Source organism: Bufo bufo, chromosome 1 (assembly GCF_905171765.1).
Source record: "Bufo bufo chromosome 1, aBufBuf1.1, whole genome shotgun sequence".
Classification (NCBI taxonomy): Eukaryota; Metazoa; Chordata; class Amphibia; order Anura; family Bufonidae; genus Bufo; species Bufo bufo.
In genome coordinates this window covers 645,996,976-646,012,889 of record NC_053389.1, presented here as the reverse complement: position 1 = coordinate 646,012,889, position 15,914 = coordinate 645,996,976, and positions in this window count along the sequence as shown.

Here is a 15,914-nt window from a genome sequence, read left to right as displayed (position 1 = left end):
AGTGAGGATTTATGTGCGGATTTCTTTAAGGGGTGTTACCCTAGTTGTATTGGGTTGATTCGGAATCCTGGACTGGATTTCATTGGCAGCTGAATTGTCATTTATTGACATTGTTTATTTTGGGTTATAATTGGAAACATAATGCCTTGAAATTATTTTATGCTACAAATATAAATAAGATATGTTCCTGTATTATGAAATTCCAGGCTGATTTGTACAGGCTGTTTCTATTGTGCTGAGTGCATTGTTTGATGCTTGCGTTATGTTGTGCGGTTGTAATGCGTTTTTTTCCCCCCATTAATTTGGAGTTGGCTGTTTTATCTTGCAGTTATAGATATACTTCTGTGTTGCTGGTATTTGTCAATAGGTACTTCAGAGTATTTATTTTATGGTTGCGATGTTATTATAGGATTTCTATGTGTTTTTTTGGAGTTTAAAATTCTTACCAGTCTGATACTGGTAAGTGACTTTTATTTTTGTGTTTTATTTTTGTTCATTGGGTGAATCCCGTTGTTTGGGTGTATGTTTATATCTATATATTCTTTGCACTCTCCATTGTTGATGTTCAATCTGTTCGTGCGGTTCTCATGCGGTTATGTGGTTCTCATGCGTTATTTTAGGAAATAACATCTATATACAGTATGTGTTCCATTATTGTTACTTTGACAGTTCTTGCGTTTGCTGTGCGGTTCTCATGCGTTTTTTTATTCGTTTTTTTATGCGTTTAAAAAAAAAAAAAAAAAAAACGTATAGGTCCTTTCTGGGACTTGAGGAGTCATTTTCTTTCTTATTTTAGAATTGGGTGTTTGTCATTCTATTGGTAGTTAGTGTTTACTTCATATTTTAGTTTCTAATTTTCATAAGCCTAGTGTGTGATGTATTATTTTGTTTTTTTATGTTTTTATTTTATATCTTATTGATTGGTTGGATCCCATTTTTTTAAAAGGGTATGTGTGTGTATGTGTACATCACACGTATTACCTTGTTGGTGTTTCAATGGTCAGTGCGTTCATAGTGCGATTTCAAGGCGTTTTTTATAAATGTGAACTGTTTTCTAATATAGCATTTTTTGGGGAATGTTTTTGAAGACAAGGTTGTTTCAGAGTTAAAATTTCTTATTCTATTGGTGTTCACTTCAGATTTTGTTTATAATTTTCTTATTTGCTGATGGATGGGATGGGAATGATGATTGTATGTGAGAGGGAGAGGGACCTTAGTAGGAGAGGAGATATAGGTGCTGATAGACAGCCAGACCTCTATTTCACTTTCCCAGAAAGGCACCACCCCGTTTATAAGAATCCGAATATTTCTAATTCAGCGTTTAAGCCTACGGGTAATAAGGTGTCGAATTCGTAGATTCTCTTGGATTCATTTCGTGACATGTTGTTTATATGATTTCCTCCTCTCCAGGATTTATAGATTTTTTCTAAAGCTATGTATTTCAAAGATGAAGGGTCACTGTTGTGGTGGGTTTTGTAGTGTTTAGATAGTGTATGTTGTTCATATCCTTTTTTGATATTGGATATGTGTTCCGATATTCTTTTTTTCAATTGTCTTTTTGTTCTTCCAATGTATTGTTTGCGGCATGGGCATTCCAGTAAATATATGACATCGGTTGCGTTACACGTTATGCATTCTTCTATTTGTAATTTGAACGAATTATGTGTTGAACAGACTTGTGTTGTTTTTTTGGGGAAATTGGTCTGTCTACAATTGCTGCATCGCCCGCACCGGAAGAAGCCCTTCAGGGAAAGCCAATTATTATGTGTATTTTTTGTTTTTTGTTTTACTGTGGGAGCTATTTTTAATCCTATCGGTGGTGTGATGTTAAGTGATGTGCCTATGATTTTGTCCTTGAGCAGGTGGTGCCAATGTTTGTTAATGATTTTGGCGATGGATTTGTGTTGGGCGTTATAAGGGAGGATTAATCTAGCTTCCTCATTTTGTTGTTTATTTGTATCCTCTTTTTCTCTGAAGAATTCTTGTCTGTCCATTTTTTTTAACTTTATCTAGTGCGTTGTTTAAGAGTTTATCTGGGTATTTTTTACTTACAAATTTCTCCTTCATTTGAGTGGCTTCTTCTTCAAATTTGGTATTGATGGTACAAATTCTTTGTAATCTTCTGAATTGATTGGTTGGGATGTTGGTTAGCCACTTCGTATTAGTTTATTATTTTCCACTTGAATGCATAAATCTAGGAATTCTATCTGGGTCTTGGTTGTATTGGATGTGAATTTTAGATTTAAGTTGTTAACATTGATTTTGTTCAGGAAAGTCTGTAGGGAGCTGTCTGTGTCTTGCCAAATGAAGATCACGGCATCTATGTATCTTCTCCATAGCACCAGACTTTTCCCGAGCCGCGGACCCACCACCTCCCGTTCCCATTGGGCCATGAAGATGTTGGCGTAGCTCGGGGCGAATCTGGTGCCCATGGCCGTGCCTACTTGTTGTTGATAGTATTCAGAATTAAAAAAAAAATAGTTATGTGTCAGTATGAAGTGAACGCCGGATGTAATGAAATCTATTTGGTCCGCTTTGAGTGGTGAGAAGTCTGTCAGGTGTTTTTTGAGAGCTGATATACCTTGTGTATGGTCAATTATCGTATATAGGGAATTGACGTCGAGTGTTCCGAGTGTCCAGTTTTCATTATACTCTGTTGTTTCCAATGTGGTAATGATGGTTGTGGTGTCTTTTATGTAGGAGGGGATAATTTTTACATATGGTTGCAGCATTTTATGAATGTATTCTGATAAATTTGATGTTATTGACCCTATACCTGATATAATGGGTCTCCCAGGGGGTGCAATCGGATTTTTGTGTAGTTTGGGTATGCAGTAGAATGCTGGTAATCGTTTTTGGGTGGATATAATGAATTTATGTTCTCGTTCTAAAAGTATATCTTTGTTTAGGCCCATGCTGCAATATTCTACTAGTTTATTTTGGTACTCTTCTGTCGGGTCGTGTTTCAATTTTCGATATGTTAGACCATCTGTGAGTTGGTGGATACACTCTTGATTGTAGTTAGCAGAGTCCAGTATGACTATCGCCCCTCCTTTGTCTGCTGGTCGGATAGTGATTGATTCCATTGCTTGAAGCTGTTTCATTGATTCCCTTTCTTTTCTTGTTAAATTATTGAAGGTGGGATATGTTCTTAGCTTCCTAATGTCTTGTTCTACACTTTTGCGGAATGTTGCAATTTCTTGACTTATTTCTTGCCTGGGAAAGTGTTTTGATTTGTTCTTTAGGGATGTATGTAAAAATTCACTACTATTTGGTTCCTGTAAGGAGAGTGTATTTTTTAAATGGTATTTCTTTAGGCACAGTTTTCTGATATATTTCTCTATGCCTATATAAGTTGCAAATTTATTCATATTGGTTGTTGGTGCAAAGTTGAGTCCCTTATTAAGTAAGTTTATTTGGTCTAATGTTAAATTTGTTTGACTCAGATTAACAATTATATTCTCTTGTTCTGTCGGTTGTGATGTCTGTTTGGGTATTGTTCTACGTCTTCCTCTTCGTATCTTTCTCTTCGCTGATACGTGTGTGTTTTTGATGGAATCCATGTCTGTTGTGACGGATTTTCCCTCTGATGGTGATTTTGGTGTGGGGTTTGATGTCATTTTCCTCTTACAATTTTATTAATAATATTTATTTTAATTAAATATTTTAACCAACAATAATAAATACCTTTCAATTTAAACCAAGTGCGAGTGTGCCATCACAATTCTCTCTTTCTAGACCTCTTACTTTCCTACTTTTCCATCATCCTGCCACCCCTAATACTGTGCCCACTGTACTCCTCAATACTTTCCTGCAGAAACAGTCCCCCTAAAAAATACTGGTACCACACAGACCCCTATAGTTAAACCAGTGGGTCCACTGTTATTTTGTATGTATACAGCAGCACAGAAGATGAGCAGCCTCCCTGAGTCGTTATATGATGCCTTGATTATAGTGCTCTTGAAGCCTGATAAGGACCCCCTGTAGTGTGGAATATTGATTATAAGGTATTCATGAAGATCAAACAGGCTTCATCCCAGGTGCACTAGATCTATTAATATCAGAAGGGCGCAAGCCATAGCTCAGGTGGGAGTTGGTGGTAATAAATAGTGTTGAGCGAAGTGAAGCATTTGAAGCGGAATTCGGTCCGAAGTTTAGGAAAACTTCGATACGCAAGAAATCCGAATTTCCTTGTTCTTCGATTTAACGAATCAGGTTTTCCTGAATGGCTGTTGCATGTACTACAGAGCAAAACCAAGTGTACAGGAGACAAGTCCAGGAATGCAAAATCACCCATAATGCCGTACAGCCAATCCCCTGTGATGTTACAGCCTTATAAAACCTTCATCCCATGCGGTCTCCACCATTTTCCTGTGAGCTGTGCATAGGGAGAGATGCGGCAAGCACTAGGAACAGTGTTACCGAAAACGATTAATAGAAGAATATTGGAGAGGGAGAGTGCAGGGTGACTTATGCCGTGTCAGTTTTATTTATTTATTCCTACATGAGCCGTAAACTAAGATATGTCATCCAATACCAATAAAATGGAAGCCTTTATTATTCTGGTGTCAGTGTGCCAACAAATACCATCCAGTCTGCACCCCTTAGGAGGGCCAGGTCTTAAAGGGGTTGTCTCATCTCGCTGTCACTAAGCCAAAATGAGACACAGTATCGATCACCTTCCGCCTGGGAAGCAGCAGAGCGTGTCAGGAAGCAGGGGGTGTTACCTCTACTCGGGGACTCGCGCACCCGCACCTCGGGCACCAGGTGTTCTACCGAGCTGAAGGCGAACCCGTGCCCGCGGTCCCCGAGTAGAGGTAACACCCCCTGCTTCCTGACAGAGCCCCCCACCAAGGAGCGGCCTCCGGACGCGACCCTGGGAAGGCCTCTCGGGGTGCGCCCGATGGAACGCCCACATGGACATTCCCCGAGGGCTCCCAGGAACGCTCCTCAGGACCGTAACCCTTCCAGTGGACGAGATACTGCAGAACCCCTCGCCGGCGGCGGGAGTCCAGGATCTCCTGGACTTCGTACTCGTCATCGTTATTCACATGGATGGGAGGTGGTGGAGCAGGCGCCCGGCCCGGGAACGGGTTGTCACGGTGTGGTTTCAACAAGGACACGTGGAATACCGGGTGGATTCCCAGGGAAGTAGGCAACCGGAGCTTGGCTGCAACGTTGTTGACCATACTCACGATCTCGAAGGGACCAAGGTAACGGGGTCCCAGTTTTCAGGAGGGACAGGACAGCTTGAGGTGCTGTGTGGAAAGCCACACCTTGTCCCCGTCTTTGTATCTGGGGAACTCTGTGCGTCTACGGTCTGCCTGCGTCTTGTGCCGCTGCTGAGTGGCCTGGAGTTGTTGCATTAGGGTCCGCCTCAGTTCTCGTAGGAGCCGGAGCCGTTGAGCCACTTCAGGCACCGGGACATCAAGGGGGAGATCCGGGAGAGTTGAGGGATGATAGCCGTAGTTGGCATAGAATGGTGAGAGCCCGGTGGAGGAATGAAGCTGATTGTTGAAGGTAAATTCCGCGAAGGGGAGATGGCTCACCCAGTCGTCTTGCAGATGGGATGTGTAACAGCGAAGGAACTGCTCGAGGGTCAGTTTGTCCTGTTCCATTCTAGGTGTAGCTCCTTGCTGCTGATCCAAGGGGGTCTTACCATCTGCCCGTTTGTATGGTTCCGCCTATGTTTACATTGTTGTATTCTGTATCTTGTTTATGCCATGTCCTGTTCTGCCTGTACTACAGCATCACCATGACCACCCCACAGCAGGCCACCGAGGTAGACGCAACACCACGGACTGCATCCTACGTCGGTTTTGGTGGCCCTCTTTGGCAGCCGACGTACGCTCCTTCATCGAGTCTTGTTCCGTGTGTGCGCTCTACAAACGTCCCACCTCAAAACCCGTTGGGTTATTACAGCCTCTGTCAGTGCCAACCCTTCCACGGCGCAACATAGCCATGGATTTCATTGTGGACTTACCGCCTTCACAAGCCTGTACCGCCATCATGGTGGTGGTGGACAGATGTACCAAGATGTCCCACTTCATTCCGACCTCCGGTCTCCCGACGGCCCAACAAACCTCTAAGTTGTTCCTCCAACACGTGTTCCGGTTGCACGGGCTCCCTGATTCCATCGTCTCAGACCGGGGCTCGCAATTCAACTCCCGCTTTTGGACACAGTTTTGCCGTAGCCTTCATATCACTCGCAGCCTGTCTTCTGCCTATCACCCCCAGTCCAATGGGCAGACCGAAAGGACCAACCAAACCCTCGAGCAGTATCTTCAACAATCAGCTTCATTCCTCCACCGGGCTCTCACCATTCTATGCCAACTACGGCTATCATCCCTCAACTCTCCCGGATCTTCCCCTTGATGTCCCGATGCCTGAAGTGGCTTAACGGCTCCGGCTCCTACGAGAACTGAGGCGGACCCTAACGCAACAACTCCAGGCCACTCAGCAGCGGCACAAGACGCAGGCAGACCGTAGACGCACAGAGTTCCCCAGATACAAAGACGGGGACAAGGTGTGGCTTTCCACACAGCACCTCAAGCTGTCCTGTCCCTCCCGAAAACTGGGACCCCGTTACCTTGGTCCCTTCGAGATCGTGAGTATGGTCAACAACGTTGCAGCCAAGCTCCGGTTGCCTACTTCCCTGGGAATCCACCCGGTATTCCACGTGTCCTTGTTGAAACCACACCGTGCCAACCCGTTCCCGGGCCGGGCGCCTGCTCCACCATCTCCCATCCAGGTGAATAACGATGACGAGTACAAAGTCCAGGAGATCCTGGACTCCCGCCGCCGGCGTGGGGTTCTGGAGTATCTCGTCCACTGGAAGGGGTACGGTCCCGAGGAGCGTTCCTGGGAGCCCTCGGTGAATGTCCATGCGGCCGCCAAGGTGCGGGCATTCCATCGGGCGCACCCCGAGAGGCCTTCCCAGGGTCGCGTCCGGAGGCCGCTCCTTGGTGGGGGGCTCTGTCAGGAAGCAGGGGGTGTTACCTCTACTCGGGGACCGCGGGCACAGCACGGATTCCCCTTCAGCTCGGTAGAACACCTGGTGCCCGAGGTGCGAGTCGCGTGGCGTGTGCGCAGTACGCAGGCTGCGTACGCATCCCCGGGAGCATAGCATTACTGCATTATCCGGCTGTCAGGTGTGAGCCTTGCTGGGGGAGGTTCCCAGTACACACCTTTCATCTTCCTCGCCTGCCATTGGTTCCCGGGGAGGGAGGCCTCCTGGTTGCCTTGGGGACCAGGGGGTGGTCCTACCTTCCCTGGCTATAAAGACCTGGCCTGAGCTGTGGTTAATGGCTGAGTTATTTTGTCAAACGTCCCAGGGAGACAGTAGTGGGATGAGGAACCCACTGGCAGTAAGCAGCTGACAGCCCAGAAACGCGGTACAAGTTTAGGGATAATCCAAGAGGGGGAGTCAATGTCCAATCCGGGTCGAGGCAGGCAGCGAAGGTTCAAAGGCGGAAGACAGTCCAAGGGTCAGTAATGGGAAGGATACAAAGGAACAACAGCCAAATAGGAGGATCCGCAGGGAGGCTAGGTGTCCACCTTATGGTGAACACCTAGCCTCCCTGCGGATCCTCCTATTTGCCTGTTGTTCCTTTGTATCCTTCCCGGTTACTGACCCTTGGACTGTCTTCCGCCTTTGAAACTTTGCTGCCTGCCTCGACCCGGATTGGACATTGACTACCCCTCTTGGATTATCCCTAAACTTGTATCGCATTTCTGGGCTGTTAGCTGCTTACTGCCAGTGGGTTCCTCATCCCACTACTGGCTCCCTGGGACGTTTGACAGAGCGCTACGGCACTTCATTGTTTCAGTAGCTCTCATTGCCATACCGGAGTGCTCTGCTGTTTCCCAGCCGGGAGGTAGTCAGAACTGTTTCATCTCGCCGTTACTAAGGAGAGACGACCCCTTTAATGATGACCATCCTAATTTTTTTACTGGCTTCACTTCCAAATCATCCTTCAGAGTCTCCTTGTCATAGAAAAGTCAGCAAGATGCAGAGAGAGGAGGAGCTGTATGTTACTGATGACATATTCTCTTCGATATTAGATGATGTGTAAAAGGAGGAAAAGCAGATGACAGAAGAAGGGCTCCTACCTGTAGGGCAGTAGAGCACTGGGGTTGGAGAAGTGGTTATGCAACCATATTGTTCCCCCACCTAAGCAGCCAAACCCCATACCAGCAACAGCCCCTGTTTAAAGGTGCTGTGCAGCCATTAGCAATGAAGGCAAGCTATGCAATGCGGTCTTCATTGTTAGTCTACTTTCACACTCGCGTTTTGGCTTTCAGTTTGTGAGATCCATTCAGGGCTCTCACAACCGGTCCAAAACGGATCAGTTTGCATTCTGAATGGAAAAGGATCCGCTCAGAATGCATCCGTTTGCATCAGTTCAGTCTCCATTCCGCTTTGGGGACGGACGTCAAAACGCTGCTTGTATCGTTTTGGTGTCCGTCTAATGAAACTGAGCCAAACTGATCCGTCCTGGCACACAATGTAAGTCAATGGGGATAGATTCGTTTTCACTGACACAATCTGGCTCAATAGAAAATGGATCCGTCCTGGCTATGTAAAAGATAATGCAAACGGATCCGTTCTGAACGGATGCAGACGATTGTATTATCTGAACGCGAGTGTGAAAGTAGCCTTAAATTAAATGCAGCTGCGGCCGAAACCCGCAGCGTGTGGCCGTACCCTAAGGCAGAGTGGCCCAGGTATACCTGATTTATGGCAATTCATGACAAATGAATTTGCAACAAATCAAATTTCTTGGCTAACTTCATCAAAGTTGCTGAATCAAATTTTTCAAAACTTCACTCATAATCCAAAGAAAAAACTTGTGGTCCAGCTTCGCGTAAAAACTTGCAGCTTTATTAATAACAATAAAAAACTGTTATCCAAACACTAATCACATACAAGATCCACAATGTCTACGCGTTTCGGACTCTACAATGTTCACCTCTCTTTAAACATGTGGTGCACCAGGTAATCAAGACTTTGGCATCACATGCTCAAAAAGGGAGGAGAACTAATCAGACACCAAAAACCAACACCCAATACATCAGAAAGAAAAAACAACATATATACAGTGCTGAAAAACTATAAAGATAGTTCTTTTAACAATATTGGAAAATCAGATCGTGTTTTCTGTTGAGACCTGTGGGAAAGCAACTTCCCAATTCAAACATCCAATATGCCTCATGGCTGAGGAGATTTTGTTTATGATCTCCTCCTCTAATGGAAAAAGTAACCCTTTCCACTCCCTGAACAGAAAACGCTCTTGTATCTCCTTTATGCACAGTGGCAAAGTTGAAACTGGCTGCAAATACATTGCGAGTTTCATAATATGTATATCTGATAAATGTTTGCGTATTCTGCTTTTTATTTGTTTTGTAGTGCAACCTACATATTGTAGAAGACTATCTCTGCAAGTGATTAAATAAATTGCATAATCTGTGTTGCAGTTCAAATATTGTTTTATGGTGTAATTCTTGCTATTCACAGTAGATGTCACATTTTGACACACTGACATGTATTTACAAGAGATAAATCTGTTACTACCACATTTGTAGCTCCCATTATAGGTGAGCCACATAGGTGGAGTTGTTGATCGTTCCTGGAAAAGGCTGGGGCTGATTATTTGTCCTATGGTTGTGGCTCTGCGGGCCACACATTTAACCCCCTCATTGACTATCCCTTTCCACTCCTGGTCAAAATTTAATACAGGGAGATGTCGCTGTATGATATTACAACTCTGTGTATTCCTGACTGTAACCTGTCACAAAAGTTGCTGGCTTCCCTTTTTTTTTAATCTTTTTTGGTATTTTTCTATCCAAAACTGCCTTTTGGGGAAATAATTTCTTTCTGTCTAAAGAGAGAGCCCATTTTTTGGCCTCCTCTATAGACCATGTAGCATAATTTCTCGCAAGCAATCTGCTACTGATATTATCTGCTTCCCTCATAAATACAGTACTATCCGAACAGTTGCATCTTGCATCCGAACATTTCCAGACCATGAATGATTCTTTTGATAATGTTATAGATGTCAGTACACAGTATATTTCAATATACATCTATTTCTTCCTTAGATTTCAGGGAATTAGTACAAATAGCTTCTCTACAGGAAATGCGCCAATAGCAGAATGAGACTCACAAACAAAATACATTAAAAAAAAACATCAAATAGTGATTTTTATCCATTACAATCAAGATCTCCTGCTCTGGATCATTTCCAGGATCTAGTGGAAAAAGATTTCTGTGTTACATGAAAAGATATTTCTGAGAAAGTAAAAGGGTGGGGTGCACAATTCCACATAAGAATGGTTTCAACATATCCATGGATGAACACAATGCAGCTTTAGGTGAATACTTCAATGAGGGGATAGATACAATCAAATTTAGCATCCATCATGATCCGAAATCAATAGTATTTCTGGACCTGCATTTATATGGTGATGTCGACCAATTCAGTAATTTCAACATCAACCCATAGAAAAGAGACAGCTGGCAATACTACCCTTTTAGCGACTTCATGTCACCCACCTCATGTGACAAGGAACATACCAAGGGGCGAAATGTTGCGCGCAAGATGCAACTGTTTGACTAGTACTGCATTTATGAGTGAAGAAGATAATATCGGTAGCAGATTGCTTGCGAGAAATTATGCTACACGGTCTATAGAGGAGGCCAAAAAATTTTGGGCTCTCTTTTTAGACAGAAAGAAATTAATATTTCCCCAGAAGGCAGTTTCAGATAGAAAAATAACAAAATAAGATTAAAAAACAGGGAAGCCAACAACTTTTGTGACAGGTTACAGTCAGGAATACACAGAGATTTGTAATATCATACAGCGACATTTCCCTGTATTAAACTTTGACCAGCAGTGGAAAGGGATAGTCAATGAGGGGGTTAAATGTGTGGCCCGCAGAGCCACAACCATGGGACCAAAAAATCAGCCCCACCCTTTTTCAGGAACGATCAGCAACTCCACCTATGTGGCTCACCTATAAAGGGAGCTACAAATGTGGTAGTAACAGATTTATCTCTTGTAAATACATGTCAGTGTATCAAAATGTGACATCTACTGTGAATAGCAAGAATTACACCATAAAACAATATTTGAACTGCAACAGAGATTATGCAATTTATTTAATTACTTGCAGAGATAGTCTTCTACAATATGCAGGTTGCACTACAAAACAAATAAAAAGCAGAATACGCAAACTTTTATCAGATACAGTGAGGAACAGAAGTATTTGAACACCCTGCGATTTTGCAAGTTCTCCCACTTAGAAATCATGGAGGGGTCTGAAATTCACATTGTAGGTGAGAGACAGAATAAAATAAAAAATAATAGGAAATAACATTGTATAATTTTTAAAGAATTTATTTGTCTTGTCCTGCTTAACATAAGTATTTGAACACCCTGAGAAAATCTGTGTTAACCCTTTCATGACCAAAGGTCATTGATGCCCCAGTGTCCAGGTCAAAATTTACAAATCTGACATGCGTCACTTTATGTGGTAATAGCTTTGGAACGCTTTTACTTATCCAAGCCATTCTGAGATTGTTTTCTCGTGACACATTGTACTTCATGACAGTCATAAATTTGAGTCAATATATTTCACCTTTATTTATGAAAAAATCCCAAATTTACCAAAAAGTTGGAAAAATTCGAAATTTTCAAAATTTCTATTTCTCTGATTCTAAAACAGAAAGTGATACCTCATAAAATATTGATTACTTAACATTCCCCATATGTATACTTTATGTTGGCATCATTTTGGAAATGTCATTTTATTTTTTTAGGACGTTAGAAGGCTTAGAAGTTTAGAAGCAATTCTTCAAATTTTTAAGAAAATTTCCAAAACCCACTTTTTAAGGACCAGTTCAGGTCTGAAGTCACTTTGTGGGGCTTACATAGGGGATACCCCCCATAAATGACCCCATTGTAGAAACTACACCCCTCAAGTTACTCAAAACTGATTTTACAAACTTTGTTAACCCTTTAGGTGTTCCACAAGAATTAAAGGAAAATGGAGATGAAATTTATAAATTTCACTTTTTTGGCAGATTTTCCATTTTATTCCATTTTTTTTCTTTAACACATTGAGTGTTAACAGCCAAACAAAACTCAATATTTATTACCCTGATTCTGCGGTTTACAGGAACACCCCACATGTGGTCGTAAACTGATGTAAGGGCACACGGCAGGGTGCAATAGGAAAAGAACTCCACATGGTTTTTGGAAGGCAGATTTTGCTGGACTGGTTTTAGATGCCATGTCCCATTTAAAGCCCCCCTGATGCAGCCCTACAGTAGAAACTCCCAAAAAGTGACCCTATTTTGGAAACTAGGGGATAAGGTGACAGTTTTATTGGTACTATTTTGGGGTACATATGATTTTTAATTGCTCTATATTACTTTTTTGTGAGGCAAGGTAAAATTGCTGTTTGCCACTGTTTTGTCATCTTTAATTTTTTACAAGATTCATCCGACAGGGTAGATCATGTGCTATTTTTATAGAGCAGGTTGTTACGGACGCAGTGATATCAAATATGTCTACTTTTTTTGTTTGTTTGTTTCAGTTTTACATAATAAGGCATTTTTGAAAAAGAAATTATGTTTTTAAGTGTCTATTTTCTGAACGCCATGTTTTTTTATTTTTCTACCGATCGTCTTGTGCAGGGGCTCATTTTTTGCAGAAAGAGTTGAGGTTTTTATTGGTACCATTTTTGGGTACATATGATTTTTTGATCATTCATTATTACACTTTATGGGGCAAGGTGACCAAAAAATTGGCTGTTTTGGAAGTTTTTTTTTTACAGTGTTCATCTGAGGGGTTAGGTCATGTGACAGTTTTATAGAGCAGATCGTTATGGACGTGGCAATACCCAATATGTGTACTTTTTCTTATTTATTTAAGTTTTACACAATAATAGCATTTCTGAAACCAAAAAAATTATGTTTTAATGTCTCCATAGTCTGAGAGCCATAGCTTTTTTATTTTTTGGGCGATTGTCTTAAATAGGGGCTCATTTTTTGCTGGATGAGGTAACGGTTTGATTGGTACTATTTTGGGGTGTATATGCCTTTTTGATCGCTTGGTGTTGCACTTTTTGTGATGTAAGGTGACAAAAATTGCTTTTTTTTTTACACAGTTTTTTATGGTGTTTATTGGACGGGGTTGATCATGTGATATATTTATAGAGATGGTCGTTACGGACGAGGTGATACCTAATATGTGTGTTTTTTTTTTTTTTTTTTTTTTTTTTTTTTTTATAGGAAAAGGCAATTTATTTTTTAAATTTACTTTTTTATTTATTTTTAATTTTCACTTTTTTTTTATCAGTTCCCTCTTGGATCTTGAAGATCCAGTGGGGCTGATGGTTGTACTATACTTTGCAATGCTCTTGCATTGCATCTATGGGGTTACAGCATAGAGCTGACACTCGCTGCTGATGGCGGCGGCTCAGGAATGGAGCCTCTGCCATCACACACAGCAGGGGGACCGCATCGGGGCAGGGGGCAGCACTGGAAAAGGGGGGGGGGGATACGGCCAGCATTCAGAGAGAACAGATTGGGGCAGGATGAATGTATTGGGCGGGGAGGGGGTGGACCGCATCAGGGGCATTCTACATGGATGGGGGGGCGGGGACCGATGGCAGGACCGATGGCAGAGGCAGAGCTCACGGTGGTGGTGGTGGGTTGGAGGCGCACAGGAAGAGGGCACAGATTGGATCTGCAGATCAGAGCCTGAAACCGGCATTTTAACACTGCCGCGAAACGATTGGTTAGTCTGCACAGACTAACCAATTGGATCGATTGCCGGCAAGGGACCACTCTGATTGGTCCCTTGCCGGCATTACTAGACTGTATGCTGTCCGTGACAGCACCAGGGCAGGGGCAGAAGCTTTAATCCAAGCGCTTTGCAGCGCTTGGATTAAAGAACTGCCATGACGTCTATACACGTGGTAGCTGCACCGGGTATGTGCAGACTGCAGCTATCACGTATATAGACGGATTGCGGTCGTGAAGGGGTTAATATTTGGTACAGAACCCTTTGTTTGCAATTACAGAGGTCAAACGTTTCCTGTAGTTCTTGACCAGGTTTGCACACACTGCAACAGGGATTTTGGCCCACTCCTCCACACAGATCTCCTCTAGATCTGTCAGGTTTTGGGGCTGTCGCTGAGCAACACAGAGTTTCAGCTTCCTCCAAAGATGTTCTATTGGATTTAGGTCTGGAGACTGGCTGGGCCACTCCAGAAACTTGATATGCTTCTTACAGAGCCACTCCTTGGTTATCCTGGCTGTGTGCTTCGGGTCGTCATGTTGGAAGACCCAGACACGACCCATCTTCAATGCGCTGACTGAGGAAAGGAGGTTGTTGCTCAAAATCTCACAATAAATGGCCCCATTCATCCTCTCCTTAATACAGTGCAGTCGTCCTGTCCCCTTCACAGAAAAGCACCCCCAAAGCATGATGTTACCACCCCCATGCTTCATAGTAGGGATGGTGTTGTTGGGATGCAACTCATCCTTCTTTTTCTTCCAAACACGACGAGTGAAGTTTAAACCAAAAAGTTCTACTTTGGTCTCATCTGACCACATGACTTTGTGCCATGCCTCCTCTGGATCATCCAGATGGTCATTGGCAAACTTCAGACAGGCCTGGACATGTGATGACTTGAGCAGGGGAATCTTCCATGCAATGCATGATTTCAAACCATGATGACGGCGTAGTGTTCTACCGACAGTGACCTTTGAAACTGTGGTCCCAGCTCTCTTCAGGTCATTGACCAGCTCCTCCCTTGTAGTTCTGGGCTGATTCCTCACCTTTCTTATCATCAGTGATACCCCACAAGGTGAGATCTTGCATGGAGCCCCAGTCTGAGGGAGACTGACAGTCGTCTTTAGCCTCTTCCATTTTCTAACAATTGCACCAACAGTTGATCTATTTTCACCAAGCTGCTTGGCAATTGCCCCGTAGCCCTTTCCAGCCTTGTGGAGGTCCACAATTTTATCTCTGGTGTCTTTTGACAGCTCTTGCCCATGGTAGTAGTTGGCGTCTAACCGACTGTGGGGTGGACAGGTGTCTTTAAAGAGCTCAGACAGGTGCTACTAAGTTAGATTAATGAGTGCAGTAGAGGTGGACTTTATAAAAGGCACAGTAACAGGTCTTTGAGAGCCAGAATTCTTGCTGTTTCTACAGGTGTTCAAATACCTATGTTCAGCAGTGCCAGACAAATAAATTCTTTAAAATTTTTTATACTGTCTCTCAGAGTGGGAATGCACCTACAGTGTGAATTTCAGACCCCTCCATGATTTCTAAGTGGATGAACTTGCAAAATCACAAGGTGTTCAAATACTTCTGTTCCTCACTGTATACCATATTATGAAACTCGCAATGTATCTGCAGACAGTTTTCACTTTGCCACTGTGCATAAAGGAGATACAAGAGTGTTTTCTTTATAGGATGTGGAAAGGGTTACTCTGCCCATCAGAGGAGGAGATCACAAACGAAAACTCCTCAGCCATGAGGCATATTGGATGTTTGAATTGGGAAGTTGCTTTCTCACAGGTCTGAACAGAAAACATGATCTGATCTTACAATATCTTTTAAAAAAACTATCTTTATAGTTTTTTAGCACTATATGTTGTCTTCTCTTTCTGATGCATTGGGTGTTGGTTTTTGGTGTCTGATTAGTTCTCCTCCCTTTTTGAGCATGTGATGCTAAAGTCTTGATTACCTGATGCACCACATGTTTAAAGAGAGGTGAACATTCACTTTTCTGTATGTCATGAGTAAGGACTGAGATTGTGGAGTCCGAAATGCGTAGACATCGTGGATCTTGTACGAGATTAGTGTTTGGATAACAGTTTTTTATTGTTATTAATA